General features: G+C 39.0%; 1 long non-coding RNA gene across 13 annotated transcripts; it reads right to left on the reverse strand.

Annotated features, from left to right (window-relative positions):
• Positions 1-303: 303 nt before the first annotated feature.
• On the reverse strand, positions 304-17442 carry LOC126749743 (uncharacterized). 13 transcript variants are annotated; one of them, XR_007665303.1, is made up of 6 exons: positions 16788-17442; positions 15692-16057; positions 7534-8265; positions 4815-4971; positions 2617-2982; positions 304-421 (listed from the first exon to the last, which is right to left on the reverse strand). It is a non-coding gene; the product is annotated as an uncharacterized LOC126749743 (long non-coding RNA). The 13 variants fall into 13 exon arrangements; XR_007665309.1 differs by lacking the exons at positions 304-421; positions 2617-2982 and adding exons at positions 1449-1676; positions 4239-4447; XR_007665300.1 differs by lacking the exons at positions 304-421; positions 2617-2982 and adding exons at positions 1779-2042; positions 4239-4447.
• Between the last annotated feature and the right edge of the window lie 5423 nt (positions 17443-22865).

Below are 22865 nucleotides of genomic sequence, written 5' to 3' on the forward strand. Positions count from 1 at the left end.
ACACCGGGTTATAACAGCCCCGTATCGAATTTTTTCACCAAAAATTGATTTTTTTCGAAATCAAACTAAGTATACCAGCGTATTATTTGGGTCACCTAGATTACGAAAACACCGGGTTATAACAGGATCCGAGCAGAACTAAGGGAATGAGAGCACTTTGAAAATCCTGAAAAAGTCGTTTTCGACGTCCGTTTTTGAGGCCAAAAATGGGCATCAAAAATGCCATATCTCGGCTATCGTAAGAGCTACGACCTTGCGGATAGTCTCGTTGGATTCAGAATGACGAAACTAAGACAAAACCGTTGGAATTTTCCCGATATTTTTTCATTTTTCGGGTATACCCCCCCGTATCGAATTTTTTCACCAAAAATTGATTTTTTTCGAAATCAAACTAAATATACCAGCGTATTATTTGGGTCACCTAGATTACGAAAACACCGGGTTATAACAGGATCCGAGCAGAACTAAGGGAATGAGAGCACTTTGAAAATCCTGAAAAAGTCGTTTTCGTCGTCCGTTTTTGAGGCCAAAAATGGGCTTCAAAAATGCCATACCTCGGCTATCGTAAGAGCTACGACCTTGCGGATGGTCTCGTTGGATTCAAAATGACGAAACTAAGACAAAACCGTTGGAATTTTCCCGATAGCTCCCAGAGAAGCCGAGATATCGACCTTCAAAGTTTGGGTTTTTTTATTTTTCGGGTATACCCCCCCGTATCGAATTTTTTCACCAAAAATTGATTTTTTTCGAAATCAAACTAAATATACCAGCGTATTATTTGGGTCACCTAGATTACGAAAACACCGGGTTATAACAGGATCCGAGCAGAACTAAGGGAATGAGAGCACTTTGAAAATCCTGAAAAAGTCGCTTTCGTCGTCCGTTTTTGAGGCCAAAAATGGGCATCAAAAATGCCATATCTCGGCTATCGTAAGAGCTACGACCTTGCGGATGGTCTCGTTGGATTCAAAATGACGAAACTAAGACAAAACCGTTGGAATTTTCCCGATAGCTCCCATAGAAGCCGAGATATCGACCTTCAAAGTTTGGGTTTTTTCATTTTTCGGGTATACCCCCCCGTATCGAATTTTTTCACCAAAAATTGATTTTTTTCGAAATCAAACTAAGTATACCAGCGTATTATTTGGGTCACCTAGATTACGAAAACACCGGGTTATAACAGGATCCGAGCAGAACTAAGGGAATGAGAGCACTTTGAAAATCCTGAAAAAGTCGTTTTTGACGTCCGTTTTTGAGGCCAAAAATGGGCATCAAAAATGCCATATCTCGGCTATCGTAAGAGCTACGACCTTGCGGATAGTCTCGTTGGATTCAAAATGACGAAACTAAGACAAAACCGTTGGAATTTTCCCGATAGCTCCCATAGAAGCCGAAATATCGACCTTCAAAGTTTGGGTTTTTTCATTTTTCGGGTATACCGCCCCGTATCGAATTTTTTCACCAAAAATTGATTTTTTTCGAAATCAAACTAAGTATACCAGCGTATTATTTGGGTCACCTAGATTACGAAAACACCGGGTTATAACAGGATCCGAGCAGAACTAAGGGAATGAGAGCACTTTGAAAATCCTGAAAAAGTCGTTTTCGTCGTCCGTTTTTGAGGCCAAAAATGGGCATCAAAAATGCCATATCTCGGCTATCGTAAGAGCTACGACCTTGCGGATAGTCTCGTTGAATTCAGAATGACGAAACTAAGACAAAACCGTTAGAATTTTTCCGATAGCTCTCATAGAAGCCGAGATATCGACCTTCAAAGTTTGGGTTTTTTCATTTTTCGGGTATACCCCCCCGTATCGAATTTTTTCACCAAAAATTGATTTTTTTCGAAATCAAACTAAGTATACCAGCGTATTATTTGGGTCACCTAGATTACGAAAACACCGGGTTATAACAGGATCCGAGCAGAACTAAGGGAATGAGAGCACTTTGAAAATCCTGAAAAAGTCGTTTTCGACGTCCGTTTTTGAGGCCAAAAATGGGCATCAAAAATGCCATATCTCGGCTATCGTAAGAGCTACGACCTTGCGGATGGTCTCGTTGGATTCAAAATGACGAAACTAAGACAAAACCGTTGGAATTTTCTCGATAGCTCCCATAGAAGCCGAGATATCGACCTTCAAAGTTTGGGTTTTTTCATTTTTCGGGTATACCCCCCCGTATCGAATTTTTTCACCAAAATTGATTTTTTTCGAAATCAAACTAAGTATACCAGCGTATTATTTGGGTCACCTAGATTACGAAAACACCGGGTTATAAGAGGATCCGAGCAGAACTAAGGGAATGAGAGCACTTTGAAAATCCTGAAAAAGTCGTTTTCGACGTCCGTTTTTGAGGCCAAAAATGGGCATCAAAAATGCCATATCTCGGCTATCGTAAAAGCTACGACCTTGCGGATGGTTTCGTTGGATTCAAAATGACGAAACTAAGACAAAACCGTTGAAATTTTCCCGATAGCTCCCATAGAAGCCGAGATATCGACCTTCAAAGTTTGGGTTTTTTCATTTTTCGGGTATACCCCCCCGTATCGAATTTTTTAACCAAAAATTGATTTTTTTCGAAATCAAACTAAGTATACCAGCGTATTATTTGGGTCACCTAGATTACGAAAACACCGGGTTATAACAGGATCCGAGCAGAACTAAGGGAATGAGAGCACTTTGAAAATCCTGAAAAAGTCGTTTTCGACGTCCGTTTTTGAGGCCAAAAATGGGCATCAAAAATGCCATATCTCGGCTATCGTAAGAGCTACGACCTTGCGGATGGTCTCGTTGGATTCAAAATGACGAAACTAAGACAAAACCGTTGGAATTTTCCCGATAGCTCCCATAGAAGCCGAGATATCGACCTTCAAAGTTTGGGTTTTTTCATTTTTCGGGTATACCCCCCCGTATCGAATTTTTTCACCAAAAATTGATTTTTTTCGAAATCAAACTAAGTATACCAGCGTATTATTTGGGTCACCTAGATTACGAAAACACCGGGTTATAACAGGATCCGAGCAGAACTAAGGGAATGAGAGCACTTTGAAAATCCTGAAAAAGTCGTTTTCGTCGTCCGTTTTTGAGGCCAAAAATGGGCATCAACAATGCCATATCTCGGCTACCGTAAGAGCTACGACCTTGCAAATGGTCTCGTTGGATTCAAAATGACAAAACTAAGACAAAACCGTTGGAATTTTCCCGATAGCTCCCATAGAAGCCGAGATATCGCCCTTCAAAGTTTGGGTTTTTTCATTTTTCGGGTATACCGCCCCGTATCGAATTTTTTCACCAAAAATTGATTTTTTTCGAAATCAAACTAAGTATACCAGCGTATTATTTGGGTCACCTAGATTACGAAAACACCGGGTTATAACAGGATCCGAGCAGAACTAAGGGAATGAGAGCACTTTGAAAATCCTGAAAAAGTCGTTTTCGTCGTCCGTTTTTGAGGCCAAAAATGGGCATCAAAAATGCCATATCTCGGCTATCGTAAGAGCTACGACCTTGCGGATAGTCTCGTTGAATTCAGAATGACGAAACTAAGACAAAACCGTTAGAATTTTTCCGATAGCTCTCATAGAAGCCGAGATATCGACCTTCAAAGTTTGGGTTTTTTCATTTTTCGGGTATACCCCCCCGTATCGAATTTTTTCACCAAAAATTGATTTTTTTCGAAATCAAACTAAGTATACCAGCGTATTATTTGGGTCACCTAGATTACGAAAACACCGGGTTATAACAGGATCCGAGCAGAACTAAGGGAATGAGAGCACTTTGAAAATCCTGAAAAAGTCGTTTTCGTCGTCCGTTTTTGAGGCCAAAAATGGGCTTCAAAAATGCCATACCTCGGCTATCGTAAGAGCTACGACCTTGCGGATGGTCTCGTTGGATTCAAAATGACGAAACTAAGACAAAACCGTTGGAATTTTCCCGATAGCTCCCAGAGAAGCCGAGATATCGACCTTCAAAGTTTGGGTTTTTTTTATTTTTCGGGTATACCCCCCCGTATCGAATTTTTTCACCAAAAATTGATTTTTTTCGAAATCAAACTAAATATACCAGCGTATTATTTGGGTCACCTAGATTACGAAAACACCGGGTTATAACAGGATCCGAGCAGAACTAAGGGAATGAGAGCACTTTGAAAATCCTGAAAAAGTCGCTTTCGTCGTCCGTTTTTGAGGCCAAAAATGGGCATCAAAAATGCCATATCTCGGCTATCGTAAGAGCTACGACCTTGCGGATGGTCTCGTTGGATTCAAAATGACGAAACTAAGACAAAACCGTTGGAATTTTCCCGATAGCTCCCATAGAAGCCGAGATATCGACCTTCAAAGTTTGGGTTTTTTCATTTTTCGGGTATACCCCCCCGTATCGAATTTTTTCACCAAAAATTGATTTTTTTCGAAATCAAACTAAGTATACCAGCGTATTATTTGGGTCACCTAGATTACGAAAACACCGGGTTATAACAGGATCCGAGCAGAACTAAGGGAATGAGAGCACTTTGAAAATCCTGAAAAAGTCGTTTTTGACGTCCGTTTTTGAGGCCAAAAATGGGCATCAAAAATGCCATATCTCGGCTATCGTAAGAGCTACGACCTTGCGGATAGTCTCGTTGGATTCAAAATGACGAAACTAAGACAAAACCGTTGGAATTTTCCCGATAGCTCCCATAGAAGCCGAAATATCGACCTTCAAAGTTTGGGTTTTTTCATTTTTCGGGTATACCGCCCCGTATCGAATTTTTTCACCAAAAATTGATTTTTTTTCGAAATCAAACTAAGTATACCAGCGTATTATTTGGGTCACCTAGATTACGAAAACACCGGGTTATAACAGGATCCGAGCAGAACTAAGGGAATGAGAGCACTTTGAAAATCCTGAAAAAGTCGTTTTCGTCGTCCGTTTTTGAGGCCAAAAATGGGCATCAAAAATGCCATATCTCGGCTATCGTAAGAGCTACGACCTTGCGGATAGTCTCGTTGAATTCAGAATGACGAAACTAAGACAAAACCGTTAGAATTTTTCCGATAGCTCTCATAGAAGCCGAGATATCGACCTTCAAAGTTTGGGTTTTTTCATTTTTCGGGTATACCCCCCCGTATCGAATTTTTTCACCAAAAATTGATTTTTTTCGAAATCAAACTAAGTATACCAGCGTATTATTTGGGTCACCTAGATTACGAAAACACCGGGTTATAACAGGATCCGAGCAGAACTAAGGGAATGAGAGCACTTTGAAAATCCTGAAAAAGTCGTTTTCGACGTCCGTTTTTGAGGCCAAAAATGGGCATCAAAAATGCCATATCTCGGCTATCGTAAGAGCTACGACCTTGCGGATGGTCTCGTTGGATTCAAAATGACGAAACTAAGACAAAACCGTTGGAATTTTCTCGATAGCTCCCATAGAAGCCGAGATATCGACCTTCAAAGTTTGGGTTTTTTCATTTTTCGGGTATACCCCCCCGTATCGAATTTTTTCACCAAAAATTGATTTTTTTCGAAATCAAACTAAGTATACCAGCGTATTATTTGGGTCACCTAGATTACGAAAACACCGGGTTATAAGAGGATCCGAGCAGAACTAAGGGAATGAGAGCACTTTGAAAATCCTGAAAAAGTCGTTTTCGACGTCCGTTTTTGAGGCCAAAAATGGGCATCAAAAATGCCATATCTCGGCTATCGTAAAAGCTACGACCTTGCGGATGGTTTCGTTGGATTCAAAATGACGAAACTAAGACAAAACCGTTGAAATTTTCCCGATAGCTCCCATAGAAGCCGAGATATCGACCTTCAAAGTTTGGGTTTTTTCATTTTTCGGGTATACCCCCCCGTATCGAATTTTTTAACCAAAAATTGATTTTTTTCGAAATCAAACTAAGTATACCAGCGTATTATTTGGGTCACCTAGATTACGAAAACACCGGGTTATAACAGGATCCGAGCAGAACTAAGGGAATGAGAGCACTTTGAAAATCCTGAAAAAGTCGTTTTCGACGTCCGTTTTTGAGGCCAAAAATGGGCATCAAAAATGCCATATCTCGGCTATCGTAAGAGCTACGACCTTGCGGATGGTCTCGTTGGATTCAAAATGACGAAACTAAGACAAAACCGTTGGAATTTTCCCGATAGCTCCCATAGAAGCCGAGATATCGACCTTCAAAGTTTGGGTTTTTTCATTTTTCGGGTATACCCCCCCGTATCGAATTTTTTCACCAAAAATTGATTTTTTTCGAAATCAAACTAAGTATACCAGCGTATTATTTGGGTCACCTAGATTACGAAAACACCGGGTTATAACAGGATCCGAGCAGAACTAAGGGAATGAGAGCACTTTGAAAATCCTGAAAAAGTCGTTTTCGTCGTCCGTTTTTGAGGCCAAAAATGGGCATCAAAAATGCCATATCTCGGCTACCGTAAGAGCTACGACCTTGCAAATGGTCTCGTTGGATTCAAAATGACAAAACTAAGACAAAACCGTTGGAATTTTCCCGATAGCTCCCATAGAAGCCGAGATATCGCCCTTCAAAGTTTGGGTTTTTTCATTTTTCGGGTATACCCCCCCGTATCGAATTTTTTCACCAAAAATTGATTTTTTTCGAAATCAAACTAAGTATACCAGCGTATTATTTGGGTCACCTAGATTACGAAAACACCGGGTTATAAGAGGATCCGAGCAGAACTAAGGGAATGAGAGCACTTTGAAAATCCTGAAAAAGTCGTTTTCGACGTCCGTTTTTGAGGCCAAAAATGGGCATCAAAAATGCCATATCTCGGCTATCGTAAAAGCTACGACCTTGCGGATGGTCTCGTTGGATTCAAAATGACGAAACTAAGACAAAACCGTTGAAATTTTCCCGATAGCTCCCATAGAAGCCGAGATATCGACCTTCAAAGTTTGGGTTTTTTCATTTTTCGGGTATACCCCCCCGTATCGAATTTTTTAACTAAAAATTGATTTTTTTCGAAATCAAACTAAGTATACCAGCGTATTATTTGGGTCACCTAGATTACGAAAACACCGGGTTATAACAGGATCCGAGCAGAACTAAGGGAATGAGAGCACTTTGAAAATCCTGAAAAAGTCGTTTTCGTCGTCCGTTTTTGAGGCCAAAAATGGGCATCAAAAATGCCATACCTCGGCTATCGTAAGAGCTACGACCTTGCGGATGGTCTCGTTGGATTCAAAATGACGAAACTAAGACAAAACCGTTGGAATTTTCCCGATAGCTCCCATAGAAGCCGAGATATCGACCTTCAAAGTTTGGGTTTTTTTATTTTTCGGGTATACCCCCCCGTATCGAATTTTTTCACCAAAAATTGATTTTTTTCGAAATCAAACTAAATATACCAGCGTATTATTTGGGTCACCTAGATTACGAAAACACCGGGTTATAACAGGATCCGAGCAGAACTAAGGGAATGAGAGCACTTTGAAAATCCTGAAAAAGTCGCTTTCGTCGTCCGTTTTTGAGGCCAAAAATGGGCATCAAAAATGCCATATCTCGGCTATCGTAAGAGCTACGACCTTGCGGATGGTCTCGTTGGATTCAAAATGACGAAACTAAGACAAAACCGTTGGAATTTTCCCGATAGCTCCCATAGAAGCCGAGATATCGACCTTCAAAGTTTGGGTTTTTTCATTTTTCGGGTATACCCCCCCGTATCGAATTTTTTCACCAAAAATTGATTTTTTTCGAAATCAAACTAAGTATACCAGCGTATTATTTGGGTCACCTAGATTACGAAAACACCGGGTTATAACAGGATCCGAGCAGAACTAAGGGAATGAGAGCACTTTGAAAATCCTGAAAAAGTCGTTTTTGACGTCCGTTTTTGAGGCCAAAAATGGGCATCAAAAATGCCATATCTCGGCTATCGTAAGAGCTACGACCTTGCGGATAGTCTCGTTGGATTCAAAATGACGAAACTAAGACAAAACCGTTGGAATTTTCCCGATAGCTCCCATAGAAGCCGAGATATCGACCTTCAAAGTTTGGGTTTTTTCATTTTTCGGGTATACCCCCCCGTATCGAATTTTTTCACCAAAAATTGATTTTTTTCGAAATCAAACTAAGTATACCAGCGTATTATTTGGGTCACCTAGATTACGAAAACACCGGGTTATAAGAGGATCCGAGCAGAACTAAGGGAATGAGAGCACTTTGAAAATCCTGAAAAAGTCGTTTTCGACGTCCGTTTTTGAGGCCAAAAATGGGCATCAAAAATGCCATATCTCGGCTATCGTAAGAGCTACGACCTTGCGGATAGTCTCGTTGGATTCAGAATGACGAAACTAAGACAAAACCGTTGGAATTTTCCCGATATTTTTTCATTTTTCGGGTATACCCCCCCGTATCGAATTTTTTCACCAAAAATTGATTTTTTTCGAAATCAAACTAAATATACCAGCGTATTATTTGGGTCACCTAGATTACGAAAACACCGGGTGATAACAGGATCCGAGCAGAACTAAGGGAATGAGAGCACTTTGAAAATCCTGAAAAAGTCGTTTTCGACGTCCGTTTTTGAGGCCAAAAATGGGCATCAAAAATGCCATATCTCAGCTATCGTAAAAGCTACGACCTTGCGGATGGTCTCGTTGGATTCAAAATGACGAAACTAAGACAAAACCGTTGAAATTTTCCCGATAGCTCCCATAGAAGCCGAGATATCGACCTTCAAAGTTTGGGTTTTTTTCATTTTTCGGGTACACCCCCCCGTATCGAATTTTTTAACCAAAAATTGATTTTTTTCGAAATCAAACTAAGTATACCAGCGTATTATTTGGGTCACCTAGATTACGAAAACACCGGGTTATAACAGGATCCGAGCAGAACTAAGGGAATGAGAGCACTTTGAAAATCCTGAAAAAGTCGTTTTCGACGTCCGTTTTTGAGGCCAAAAATGGGCATCAAAAATGCCATATCTCGGCTATCGTAAGAGCTACGACCTTGCGGATGGTCTCGTTGGATTCAAAATGACGAAACTAAGACAAAACCGTTGGAATTTTCTCGATAGCTCCCATAGAAGCCGAGATATCGACCTTCAAAGTTTGGGTTTTTTCATTTTTCGGGTATACCCCCCCGTATCGAATTTTTTCACCAAAAATTGATTTTTTTCGAAATCAAACTAAGTATACCAGCGTATTATTTGGGTCACCTAGATTACGAAAACACCGGGTTATAAGAGGATCCGAGCAGAACTAAGGGAATGAGAGCACTTTGAAAATCCTGAAAAAGTCGTTTTCGACGTCCGTTTTTGAGGCCAAAAATGGGCATCAAAAATGCCATATCTCGGCTATCGTAAGAGCTACGACCTTGCGGATGGTCTCGTTGGATTCAAAATGACGAAACTAAGACAAAACCGTTGGAATTTTCCCGATAGCTCCCATAGAAGCCGAGATATCGACCTTCAAAGTTTGGGTTTTTTCATTTTTCGGGTATACCCCCCCGTATCGAATTTTTTCACCAAAAATTGATTTTTTTCGAAATCAAACTAAGTATACCAGCGTATTATTTGGGTCACCTAGATTACGAAAACACCGGGTTATAAGAGGATCCGAGCAGAACTAAGGGAATGAGAGCACTTTGAAAATCCTGAAAAAGTCGTTTTCGGCGTCCGTTTTTGAGGCCAAAAATGGGCATCAAAAATGCCATATCTCGGCTATCGTAAAAGCTACGACCTTGCGGATGGTCTCGTTGGATTCAAAATGACGAAACTAAGACAAAACCGTTGGAATTTTCCCGATAGCTCCCATAGAAGCCGAGATATCGACCTTCAAAGTTTGGGTTTTTTCATTTTTCGGGTATACCCCCCCGTATCGAATTTTTTCACCAAAAATTGATTTTTTTCGAAATCAAACTAAGTATACCAGCGTATTATTTGGGTCACCTAGATTACGAAAACACCGGGTTATAACAGGATCCGAGCAGAACTAAGGGAATGAGAGCACTTTGAAAATCCTGAAAAAGTCGTTTTCGTCGTCCGAGTTATATGTAGTCAACACGAAAATAACTTTTTTTAAAAATTATTTATTCGAGAGCGGAAATTACAACTTAAAATCTAACTTAATTTGAACAGTAACTTAATAGTAATGTAATTAGTTTTTAATGGCAAGGCAATATATATATTTATAGTGTTGGTTTGCTTAGTAATCAAATAAGTAAATCAATAGGTAATTGGTTAGCTGAATAGGCAGATTGGTAGCGTGTAACTCCTCCCTTCGTAGAGGTGAGCCTGGGGATGCAGGGGAACTTAGATGACGATTTGAGGCTGACTGGTTGTGGCTTCGGGTGAAGGAGAGCGGTTGGCATCTTCTAGAAGTTTGGGCACCATCTTGAAGTATTTCGCGTAGACTTGGTACCCAGTGAAGCTGAGAATAATAATATATATTAACAGGGTCCAAATGCTGATGGGCTGTATATGAAGAGGTCCTTTGAAGAGTAGGGCTTCCTTCAGTTGTTCCTTTTCTTGGGCAATAATACTGGGTATATTTTCAATGTCCTCAAGGTTTAGTTTATCCATTTTAAAGGGCGGGATTTCTATATAATTAGGATTCAGATTGGCTTCAAAGATGAGTTTAGGCAGCTGTATGTTCTGGAATTTTGTTTGTTCTTTCAGGTGGTAGTTCCTAAGGAGGTGACCTTCTATTTGGATGGTACAGTTAGGCGGGAATTCTAATACATAGGTTCCTTTTAAAGGTATGTTTTCTTTGTTAGTTCCACATTGTTGGTTTGCGATTGTTTCGTTAGGTGTTATCAGCATCCATTTTTCTTCTTCTAACTTTTGGATTTTTAGGTTATTGATTTTTGTCTCGACAATTTGGCAATTTATGGTTTTTTTTTGCATACGATAGTAGGTTTACTTCGCATGGAGGATCAGTTCCTATGCTCATAGGGCTGCTTTCTTTGCATATAAAGTGTTGTGGCGTTATCTCTTGGCACTTTGTGTCAAATGCATTATAGCTAACTTCATTTAAAAGGAGGTATTTGTTAGGTGAAATGATGATTTGAAAGGTATTTTTAAAGGGAACTGGGAGGGGATATAGACGATACAATACATAGTTTTTTATTTCGACTATAGGTTCTTGTATGATGAATGTGATTTTGTTTTCTTTTATGTAACTTTTAATTTCAATAATTTTTTCAAAAAGCAATAAATTTTCTAATGTGGCAGTGAAAGGAAGTTTATTGTATGTTAAGTGTGGTGTTATAGACATGATTTCATTTAAAAGGTCATTAGGGTTTACTATGGAAGGATGAAATATATTTAATTTTGAAAATGTGATGGCTATACCGACATTTTCTAGAATATCGTAGATGTTTTGAAAAGCATTGATTACTTGAGATAAAATTATTTGGCTTGTAAAGTAACCATAAGAAATGGTGTTATTGTTTTGAATTTGTTTAATAATCGTGTCTATCTGCCTAATGTGTTTTTCTAAAATTTGTTGGTTGTATGTTAAATTCTTGCTAATATTTATAAAATTTATTGATGATTTTTCAATGATAGTAATTTGCTCTTTGAGAAGTGTTTTAACTTTATTCTCATTATTTGTTATAGTATTAATAGCGTTGTCATATCTTTCAGCATCGTTTTGATCTAAGTTTCCAGTCAAGGATTTGACTATAGATCCTAAACCGTTAATGAGACCTCTCTTGGTACGTGAAAATGAATAGAAAGGGTTGATTTGTGTTATCTGTATATTGATTTTGTTTTTTAGAGACGCGATCAAATTAAAAGAGTTTAGAAAATGATTATAATTAGTGGATGTGTTTTTTATGGAAGATTGTAATTGGAAATAATGGTTTTCAAGGGACTTAAATTCTTTAATGATGTCACTTACGTCTAATATTTCAACAAAGGACCAATAGTCAGCTATGTTTTAAGCATTACCAATTTTTAGGGGAAGGAGTCCTGGATTTTGATTAATTTTATGGAAGTTAGGGGTTGCTAGTTCTGCGCCTGCGAGCTGGAAGATTCTGTAACAACAGGGGGTAGTTTCAATTCTTTTATGTGAATTGTTATTATTTTGTTGTTAATAGGGTTTTTAATCTTAGCTTTATTTCTGTTAAGGAGCTCTACAATCTGATAGGGGCCTTTAAATTTGTTATCTTTTTTATTTCTAGAATTGTTAACTTTGTAAACTTTGTCTCCTTTTTTGAATTGAGTTTGATTGGGACCTAGTTTATTGTTTTTTTCTATGACTTTTTGTTTTTTATCTAATAAGTTTTGTGTTATATTTTCGTAAAGATGTTTAACTCTATCTTTATGATTTATAACATACTCGTTATAAAATGTCGATTCTAAAAGATTACTTGGATCTCTGGAATTTGTATGGCCAAAAGTTAATTCGAACGGGGTAAATTTAGTGGAAGAGTGTATAGAATTGTTGTATGCTATTATGGCATAATTCATAAGGGAGATGGTACTATCTGACGGATGTTTCTGTCGAAGGATTCTTAGATGTTCGATAAGGGTTGAATGTAGCCTTTCGACGAGTGAGTTTGATTCGTGGTGGAGTGGAGTGGTAAAATGTACATTAATTTTATGAGCACGCAGAAGCTCTTTAACAGTATCGTTTTTAAATTCTGTGCCATTGTCCATGGTAATTTTGTCAGGAATACCATAAAAGGAAAAGTACTGAATAAGGGCATTAGCGATTTCAATAGCTGTTTTTCCTTGAATAGGGAAAGCCTGTCCTAATTTTGTAAAAGCGTCTATAATAGTTAAAAAATCTTGGTTATCATATTTAAAAATGTCAATATTAATTAGTTGAAAAGGTTTTCCGACAGTTTCTGTTAATACCAGAGGAACGTATGGATTTTTTCTTGCATATTTGCTGGTTTGGCAAATATCACAATCGTTTATATATTTTGTTACATCTGCTTTCATTGACGGCCAGTAATAATTACGTTTAAGTTTTTCTAATGTCTCATTAATGCCACGATGGTTGCATTTACCTTCGTGTTGATATTTGATTAGCATGATTCGTTCATCGAGTTCAGAGACGGAGTTTACTAATTTTGTGCATTTTATTAATTTTAGTCCGGAGGAATAAAAATGTTTCATGTAAACTTTGTTAAAATTTAAGTACATCGAATCATCGTAGAAGTAAAGATAAAATATTTTGTTTTCCTTAGTGTAATTTTTTAATAAATCAATGATAAGAGAATCATTAGAGTTAGAGTTAGGAATTTTTACATGAAGTATTTTATTATTTCCAAATTGTTCTTGTTTAATGTTTAATTTATTATAGGGATTTTTAGAAATTATTATTTGGTGGGGTTTGTTGTTAATTATGTCTTCCAAAATTGTAATGCCTTCGTTTATTATGTAGGGATCGCTAGAAGAGTGTGGTGTGGCTAAGGTGTTTTGTGCTTCTTCAAGTCTTTTACGAAGCCTGGTTTGGGGTGGTCTGGTTTGAATATTTTCTATTATATTTATTTTGGGTATTACTGTATTAGAACTTTGTGGGGATATGATGTTATAGTGGGTAGGGGGTTCAAGATTCATGTTTTTTAATGCTTCGTTGCAAAGGTCATTTAAGAATTCATCTATGTCTATATCTTGTTCACCAGGGTTGTTTACAATACTTTCGTTTTCAAAAGCATTGATTTGAATGCGAGAGAGGGCATCAGCATTTGTATTTTGGAGGCCTTTTTTATAGATAATTTCATAATCGAACTCTTCTAAACGAAGACGCCATCTAACTAATTTACTGTTAGGTTCTTTTAGACTGAATAACCAGACAAGGGGTCTGTGGTCGCTATATATTTTAAACTTTTTCCCAAAAAGATATGGGCGAAAATATTTACATGCCCAGACGATCGCTAGGAGTTCCTTCTCAATAGTGGAGTATTTGCATTCGCTATCGTTAAGGGTTCGGCTTGCATAAGCAAGCCGAACCGACCGACCGACTGCGCCAGTTATATGTAGTCAACACGAAAATAACTTTTTTAAAAATTATTTATTCGAGAGCGGAAATTACAACTTAAAATCTAACTTAATTTGAACAGTAACTTAATAGTAATGTAATTAGTTTTTAATGGCAAGGCAATATATATATTTATAGTGTTGGTTTGCTTAGTAATCAAATAAGTAAATCAATAGGTAATTGGTTAGCTGAATAGGCAGATTGGTAGCGTGTAACTTCCGTTTTTGAGGCCAAAAATGGGCATCAAAAATGCCATATCTCGGCTATCGTAAAGCTACGACCTTGCGGATGGTCTCGTTGGATTCAAAATGACGAAACTAAGACAAAACCGTTGAAATTTTCCCGATAGCTCCCATAGAAGCCGAGATATCGACCTTCAAAGTTTGGGTTTTTTCATTTTTCGGGTATACCCCCCCGTATCGAATTTTTTAACCAAAAATTGATTTTTTTCGAAATCAAACTAAGTATACCAGCGTATTATTTGGGTCACCTAGATTACGAAAACACCGGGTTATAACAGGATCCGAGCAGAACTAAGGGAATGAGAGCACTTTGAAAATCCTGAAAAAGTCGTTTTCGACGTCCGTTTTTGAGGCCAAAAATGGGCATCAAAAATGCCATATCTCGGCTATCGTAAGAGCTACGACCTTGCGGATGGTCTCGTTGGATTCAAAATGACGAAACTAAGACAAAACCGTTGGAATTTTCCCGATAGCTCCCATAGAAGCCGAGATATCGACCTTCAAAGTTTGGGTTTTTTCATTTTTCGGGTATACCCCCCCGTATCGAATTTTTTCACCAAAAATTGATTTTTTTTCGAAATCAAACTAAGTATACCAGCGTATTATTTGGGTCACCTAGATTACGAAAACACCGGGTTATAAGAGGATCCGAGCAAAACTAAGGGAATGAGAGCACTTTGAAAATCCTGAAAAAGTCGTTTTCGACGTCCGTTTTTGAGGCCAAAAATGGGAATCAAAAATGCCATATCTCGGCTATCGTAAAAGCTACGACCTTGCGGATGGTCTCGTTGGATTCAAAATGACGAAACTAAGACAAAACCGTTGGAATTTTCCCGATAGCTCCCATAGAAGCCGAGATATCGACCTTCAAAGTTTGGGTTTTTTCATTTTTCGGGTATACCCCCCCGTATCGAATTTTTTCACCAAAAATTGATTTTTTTCGAAATCAAACTAAGTATACCAGCGTATTATTTGGGTCACCTAGATTACGAAAACACCGGGTTATAACAGGATCCGAGCAGAACTAAGGGAATGAGAGCACTTTGAAAATCCTGAAAAAGTCGCTTTCGTCGTCCGTTTTTGAGGCCAAAAATGGGCATCAAAAATGCCATATCTCGGCTATCGTAAGAGCTACGACCTTGCGGATGGTCTCGTTGGATTCAAAATGACGAAACTAAAACAAAACCGTTAAAATTTTCCCGATAGCTCCCATAGAAGCCGAGATATCGACCTTCAAAGTTTGGGTTTTTTCATTTTTCGGGTATACCCCCCCGTATCGAATTTTTTCACCAAAAATTGATTTTTTTCAAAATCAAACTAAGTATACCAGCGTATTACACATCTCGTGAGAGTTTACGAAAACACCGGGTTATAAGAGGATCCGAGCAGAACTAAGGGAATGAGAGCACTTTGAAAATCCTGAAAAAGTCGTTTTCGTCGTCCGTTTTTGAGGCCAAAAATGGGCATCAAAAATGCCATATCTCGGCTATCGTAAAAGCTACGACCTTGCGGATGGTCTCGTTGGATTCAAAATGACGAAACTAAGACAAAACCGTTGGAATTTTCCCGATAGCTCCCATAGAAGCCGAGATATCGACCTTCAAAGTTTGGGTTTTTTCATTTTTCGGGTATACCCCCCCGTATCGAATTTTTTCACCAAAAATTGATTTTTTTCGAAATCAAACTAAGTATACCAGCGTATTATTTGGGTCACCTAGATTACGAAAACACCGGGTTATAAGAGGATCCGAGCAGAACTAAGGGAATGAGAGCACTTTGAAAATCCTGAAAAAGTCGTTTTCGACGTCCGTTTTTGAGGCCAAAAATGGGCATCAAAAATGCCATATCTCGGCTATCGTAAAAGCTACGACCTTGCGGATGGTCTCGTTGGATTCAAAATGACGAAACTAAGACAAAACCGTTGAAATTTTCCCGATAGCTCCCATAGAAGCCGAGATATCGACCTTCAAAGTTTGGGTTTTTTCATTTTTCGGGTATACCCCCCCGTATCGAATTTTTTCACCAAAAATTGATTTTTTTCGAAATCAAACTAAGTATACCAGCGTATTATTTGGGTCACCTAGATTACGAAAACACCGGGTTATAAGAGGATCCGAGCAGAACTAAGGGAATGAGAGCACTTTGAAAATCCTGAAAAAGTCGTTTTCGTCGTCCGTTTTTGAGGCCAAAAATGGGCATCAAAAATGCCATATCTCGGCTATCGTAAGAGCTACGACCTTGCGGATGGTCTCGTTGGATTCAGAATGACAAAACTAAGACAAAACCGTTAAAATTTTTCCGATAGCTCTCATAGAAGCCGAGATATCGACCTTCAAAGTTTGGGTTTTTTCATTTTTCGGGTATACCCCCCCGTATCGAATTTTTTCACCAAAAATTGATTTTTTCGAAATCAAACTAAGTATACCAGCGTATTATTTGGGTCACCTAGATTACGAAAACACCGGGTTATAAGAGGATCCGAGCAGAACTAAGGGAATGAGAGCACTTTGAAAATCCTGAAAAAGTCGTTTTCATCGTCCGTTTTTGAGGCCAAAAATGGGCATCAAAATGCCATATCTCGGCTATCGTAAGAGCTACGACCTTGCGGATGGTCTCGTTGGATTCAAAATGACGAAACTAAGACAAAACCGTTGGAATTTTCCCGATAGCTCCCATAGAAGCCGAGATATCGACCTTCAAAGTTTGGGTTTTTTCATTTTTCGGGTATACCCCCCCGTATCGAATTTTTTCACCAAAAATTGATTTTTTTCGAAATCAAACTAAGTATACCAGCGTATTATTTGGGTCACCTAGATTACGAAAACACCGGGTTATAACAGGATCCGAGCAGAACTAAGGGAATGAGAGCACTTTGAAAATCCTGAAAAAGTCGTTTTCGTCGTCCGTTTTTGAGGCCAAAAATGGGCATCAAAAATGCCATATCTCGGCTATCGTAAGAGCTACGACCTTGCGGATGGTCTCGTTGGATTCAAAATGACGAAACTAAGACAAAACCGTTGGAATTTTCCCGATAGCTCCCATAGAAGCCGAGATATCGACCTTCAAAGTTTGGGTTTTTTTATTTTTCGGGTATACCCCCCCGTATCGAATTTTTTCACCAAAAATTGATTTTTTTCGAAATCAAACTAAGTATACCAGCGTATTATTTGGGTCACCTAGATTACGAAAACACCGGGTTATAAGAGGATCCGAGCAGAACTAAGGAAATGAGAGCACTTTGAAAATCCTGAAAAAGTCGTTTTCGACGTCCGTTTTTGAGGCCAAAAATGGGCATCAAAAATGCCATATCTCGGCTATCGTAAAAGCTACGACCTTGCGGATGGTCTCGTTGGATTCAAAATGACGAAACTAAGACAAAACCGTTGAAATTTTCCCGATAGCTCCCATAGAAGCCGAGATATCGACCTTCAAAGTTTGGGTTTTTTCATTTTTCGGGTATACCCCCCCGTATCGAATTTTTTAACCAAAAATTGATTTTTTTCGAAATCAAACTAAGTATACCAGCGTATTATTTGGGTCACCTAGATTACGAAAACACCGGGTTATAACAGGATCCGAGCAGAACTAAGGGAATGAGAGCACTTTGAAAATCCTGAAAAAGTCGTTTTCGACGTCCGTTTTTGAGGCCAAAAATGGGCATCAAAAATGCCATATCTCGGCTATCGTAAGAGCTACGACCTTGCGGATGGTCTCGTTGGATTCAAAATGACGAAACTAAGACAAAACCGTTGGAATTTTCCCGATAGCTCCGATAGAAGCCGAGATATCGACCTTCAAAGTTTGGGTTTTTTCATTTTTCGGGTATACCCCCCCGTATCGAATTTTTTCACCAAAAATTGATTTTTTTCGAAATCAAACTAAGTATACCAGCGTATTATTTGGGTCACCTAGATTACGAAAACACCGGGTTATAAGAGGATCCGAGCAGAACTAAGGGAATGAGAGCACTTTGAAAATCCTGAAAAAGTCGTTTTCGACGTCCGTTTTTGAGGCCAAAAATGGGCATCAAAAATGCCATATCTCGGCTATCGTAAAAGCTACGACCTTGCGGATGGTCTCGTTGGATTCAAAATGACGAAACTAAGACAAAACCGTTGAAATTTTCCCGATAGCTCCCATAGAAGCCGAGATATCGACCTTCAAAGTTTGGGTTTTTTCATTTTTCGGGTATACCCCCCCGTATCGAATTTTTTCACCAAAAATTGATTTTTTCGAAATCAAACTAAGTATACCAGCGTATTATTTGGGTCACCTAGATTACGAAAACACCGGGTTATAACAGGATCCGAGCAGAACTAAGGGAATGAGAGCACTTTGAAAATCCTGAAAAAGTCGTTTTCGTCGTCCGTTTTTGAGGCCAAAAATGGGCATCAAAAATGCCATATCTCGGCTATCGTAAAAGCTACGACCTTGCGGATGGTCTCGTTGGATTCAAAATGACGAAACTAAGACAAAACCGTTGGAATTTTCCCGATAGCTCCCATAGAAGCCGAGATATCGACCTTCAAAGTTTGGGTTTTTTCATTTTTCGGGTATACCCCCCCGTATCGAATTTTTTCACCAAAAATTGATTTTTTTCGAAATCAAACTAAGTATACCAGCGTATTATTTGGGTCACCTAGATTACGAAAACACCGGGTTATAACGGGATCCGAGCAGAACTAAGGGAATGAGAGCACTTTGAAAATCCTGAAAAAGTCGTTTTCGTCGTCCGTTTTTGAGGCCAAAAATGGGCATCAAAAATGCCATATCTCGGCTATCGTAAGAGCTACGACCTTGCGGATGGTCTCGTTGGATTCAAAATGACGAAACTAAGACAAAACCGTTGGAATTTTCCCGATAGCTCCCATAGAAGCCGAGATATCGACCTTCAAAGTTTGGGTTTTTTTATTTTTCGGGTATACCCCCCCGTATCGAATTTTTTCACCAAAAATTGATTTTTTTTCGAAATCAAACTAAGTATACCAGCGTATTATTTGGGTCACCTAGATTACGAAAACACCGGGTTATAAGAGGATCCGAGCAGAACTAAGGAAATGAGAGCACTTTGAAAATCCTGAAAAAGTCGTTTTCGACGTCCGTTTTTGAGGCCAAAAATGGGCATCAAAAATGCCATATCTCGGCTATCGTAAAAGCTACGACCTTGCGGATGGTCTCGTTGGATTCAAAATGACGAAACTAAGACAAAACCGTTGAAATTTTCCCGATAGCTCCCATAGAAGCCGAGATATCGACCTTCAAAGTTTGGGTTTTTTCATTTTTCGGGTATACCCCCCCGTATCGAATTTTTTAACCAAAAATTGATTTTTTTCGAAATCAAACTAAGTATACCAGCGTATTATTTGGGTCACCTAGATTACGAAAACACCGGGTTATAACAGGATCCGAGCAGAACTAAGGGAATGAGAGCACTTTGAAAATCCTGAAAAAGTCGTTTTCGACGTCCGTTTTTGAGGCCAAAAATGGGCATCAAAAATGCCATATCTCGGCTATCGTAAGAGCTACGACCTTGCGGATGGTCTCGTTGGATTCAAAATGACGAAACTAAGACAAAACCGTTGGAATTTTCCCGATAGCTCCGATAGAAGCCGAGATATCGACCTTCAAAGTTTGGGTTTTTTCATTTTTCGGGTATACCCCCCCGTATCGAATTTTTTCACCAAAAATTGATTTTTTCGAAATCAAACTAAGTATACCAGCGTATTATTTGGGTCACCTAGATTACGAAAACACCGGGTTATAAGAGGATCCGAGCAGAACTAAGGGAATGAGAGCACTTTGAAAATCCTGAAAAAGTCGTTTTCGACGTCCGTTTTTGAGGCCAAAAATGGGCATCAAAAATGCCATATCTCGGCTATCGTAAAAGCTACGACCTTGCGGATGGTCTCGTTGGATTCAAAATGACGAAACTAAGACAAAACCGTTGAAATTTTCCCGATAGCTCCCATAGAAGCCGAGATATCGACCTTCAAAGTTTGGGTTTTTTCATTTTTCGGGTATACCCCCCCGTATCGAATTTTTTAACCAAAAATTGATTTTTTTCGAAATCAAACTAAGTATACCAGCGTATTATTTGGGTCACCTAGATTACGAAAACACCGGGTTATAAAAGGATCCGAGCAGAACTAAGGGAATGAGAGCACTTTGAAAATCCTGAAAAAGTCGTTTTCGACGTCCGTTTTTGAGGCCAAAAATGGGCATCAAAAATGCCATATCTCGGCTATCGTAAAAGCTACGACCTTGCGGATGGTCTCGTTGGATTCAAAATGACGAAACTAAGACAAAACCGTTGAAATTTTCCCGATAGCTCCCATAGAAGCCGAGATATCGACCTTCAAAGTTTGGGTTTTTTCATTTTTCGGGTATACCCCCCCGTATCGAATTTTTTAACCAAAAATTGATTTTTTTCGAAATCAAACTAAGTATACCAGCGTATTATTTGGGTCACCTAGATTACGAAAACACCGGGTTATAACAGGATCCGAGCAGAACTAAGGGAATGAGAGCACTTTGAAAATCCTGAAAAAGTCGTTTTCGACGTCCGTTTTTGAGGCCAAAAATGGGCATCAAAAATGCCATATCTCGGCTATCGTAAAAGCTACGACCTTGCGGATGGTCTCGTTGGATTCAAAATGACGAAACTAAGACAAAACCGTTGAAATTTTCCCGATAGCTCCCATAGAAGCCAAGATATCGACCTTCAAAGTTTGGTTTTTTTCATTTTTCGGGTATACCCCCCCCGTATCGAATTTTTTCACCAAAAATTGATTTTTTTCGAAATCAAACTAAGTATACCAGCGTATTATTTGGGTCACCTAGATTACGAAAACACCGGGTTATAACAGGATCCGAGCAGAACTAAGGGAATGAGAGCACTTTGAAAATCCTGAAAAAGTCGTTTTCGACGTCCGTTTTTGAGGCCAAAAATGGGCATCAAAAATGCCATATCTCGGCTATCGTAAGAGCTACGACCTTGCGGATAGTCTCGTTGGATTCAAAATGACGAAACTAAGACAAAACCGTTGGAATTTTCTCGATAGCTCCCATAGAAGCCGAGATATCGACCTTCAAAGTTTGGGTTTTTTCATTTTTCGGGTATACCCCCCCGTATCGAATTTTTTCACCAAAAATTGATTTTTTTCGAAATCAAACTAAGTATACCAGCGTATTATTTGGGTCACCTAGATTACGAAAACACCGGGTTATAAGAGGATCCGAGCAGAACTAAGGAAATGAGAGCACTTTGAAAATCCTGAAAAAGTCGTTTTCGACGTCCGTTTTTGAGGCCAAAAATGGGCATCAAAAATGCCATATCTCGGCTATCGTAAAAGCTACGACCTTGCGGATGGTCTCGTTGGATTCAAAATGACAAAACTAAGACAAAACCGTTGAAATTTTCCCGATAGCTCCCATAGAAGCCGAGATATCGACCTTCAAAGTTTGGGTTTTTTCATTTTTCGGGTATACCCCCCCGTATCGAATTTTTTAACCAAAAATTGATTTTTTTCGAAATCAAACTAAGTATACCAGCGTATTATTTGGGTCACCTAGATTACGAAAACACCGGGTTATAAAAGGATCCGAGCAGAACTAAGGGAATGAGAGCACTTTGAAAATCCTGAAAAAGTCGTTTTCGACGTCCGTTTTTGAGGCCAAAAATGGGCATCAAAAATGCCATATCTCGGCTATCGTAAAAGCTACGACCTTGCGGATGGTCTCGTTGGATTCAAAATGACGAAACTAAGACAAAACCGTTGAAATTTTCCCGATAGCTCCTATAGAAGCCGAGATATCGACCTTCAAAGTTTGGGTTTTTTCATTTTTCGGGTATACCCCCCCCGTATCGAATTTTTTAACCAAAAATTGATTTTTTTCGAAATCAAACTAAGTATACCAGCGTATTATTTGGGTCACCTAGATTACGAAAACACCGGGTTATAACAGGATCCGAGCAGAACTAAGGGAATGAGAGCAATTTGAAAATCCTGAAAAAGTCGTTTTCGACGTCCGTTTTTGAGGCCAAAAATGGGCATCAAAAATGCCATATCTCGGCTATCGTAAAAGCTACGACCTTGCGGATGGTCTCGTTGGATTCAAAATGACGAAACTAAGACAAAACCGTTGAAATTTTCCCGATAGCTCCCATAGAAGCCAAGATATCGACCTTCAAAGTTTGGGTTTGTTCATTTTTCGGGTATACCCCCCCGTATCGAATTTTTTCACCAAAAATTGATTTTTTTCGAAATCAAACTAAGTATACCAGCGTATTATTTGGGTCACCTAGATTACGAAAACACCGGGTTATAACAGGATCCGAGCAGAACTAAGGGAATGAGAGCACTTTGAAAATCCTGAAAAAGTCGTTTTCGACGTCCGTTTTTGAGGCCAAAAATGGGCATCAAAAATGCCATATCTCGGCTATCGTAAGAGCTACGACCTTGCGGATAGTCTCGTTGGATTCAAAATGACGAAACTAAGACAAAACCGTTGGAATTTTCTCGATAGCTCCCATAGAAGCCGAGATATCGACCTTCAAAGTTTGGGTTTTTTCATTTTTCGGGTATACCCCCCCGTATCGAATTTTTTCACCAAAAATTGATTTTTTTCGAAATCAAACTAAGTATACCAGCGTATTATTTGGGTCACCTAGATTACGAA

This window comes from Anthonomus grandis, unplaced genomic scaffold (genome assembly GCF_022605725.1).
Source record: "Anthonomus grandis grandis unplaced genomic scaffold, icAntGran1.3 ctg00000650.1, whole genome shotgun sequence".
NCBI classification, from domain to species: domain Eukaryota; kingdom Metazoa; phylum Arthropoda; class Insecta; order Coleoptera; family Curculionidae; genus Anthonomus; species Anthonomus grandis.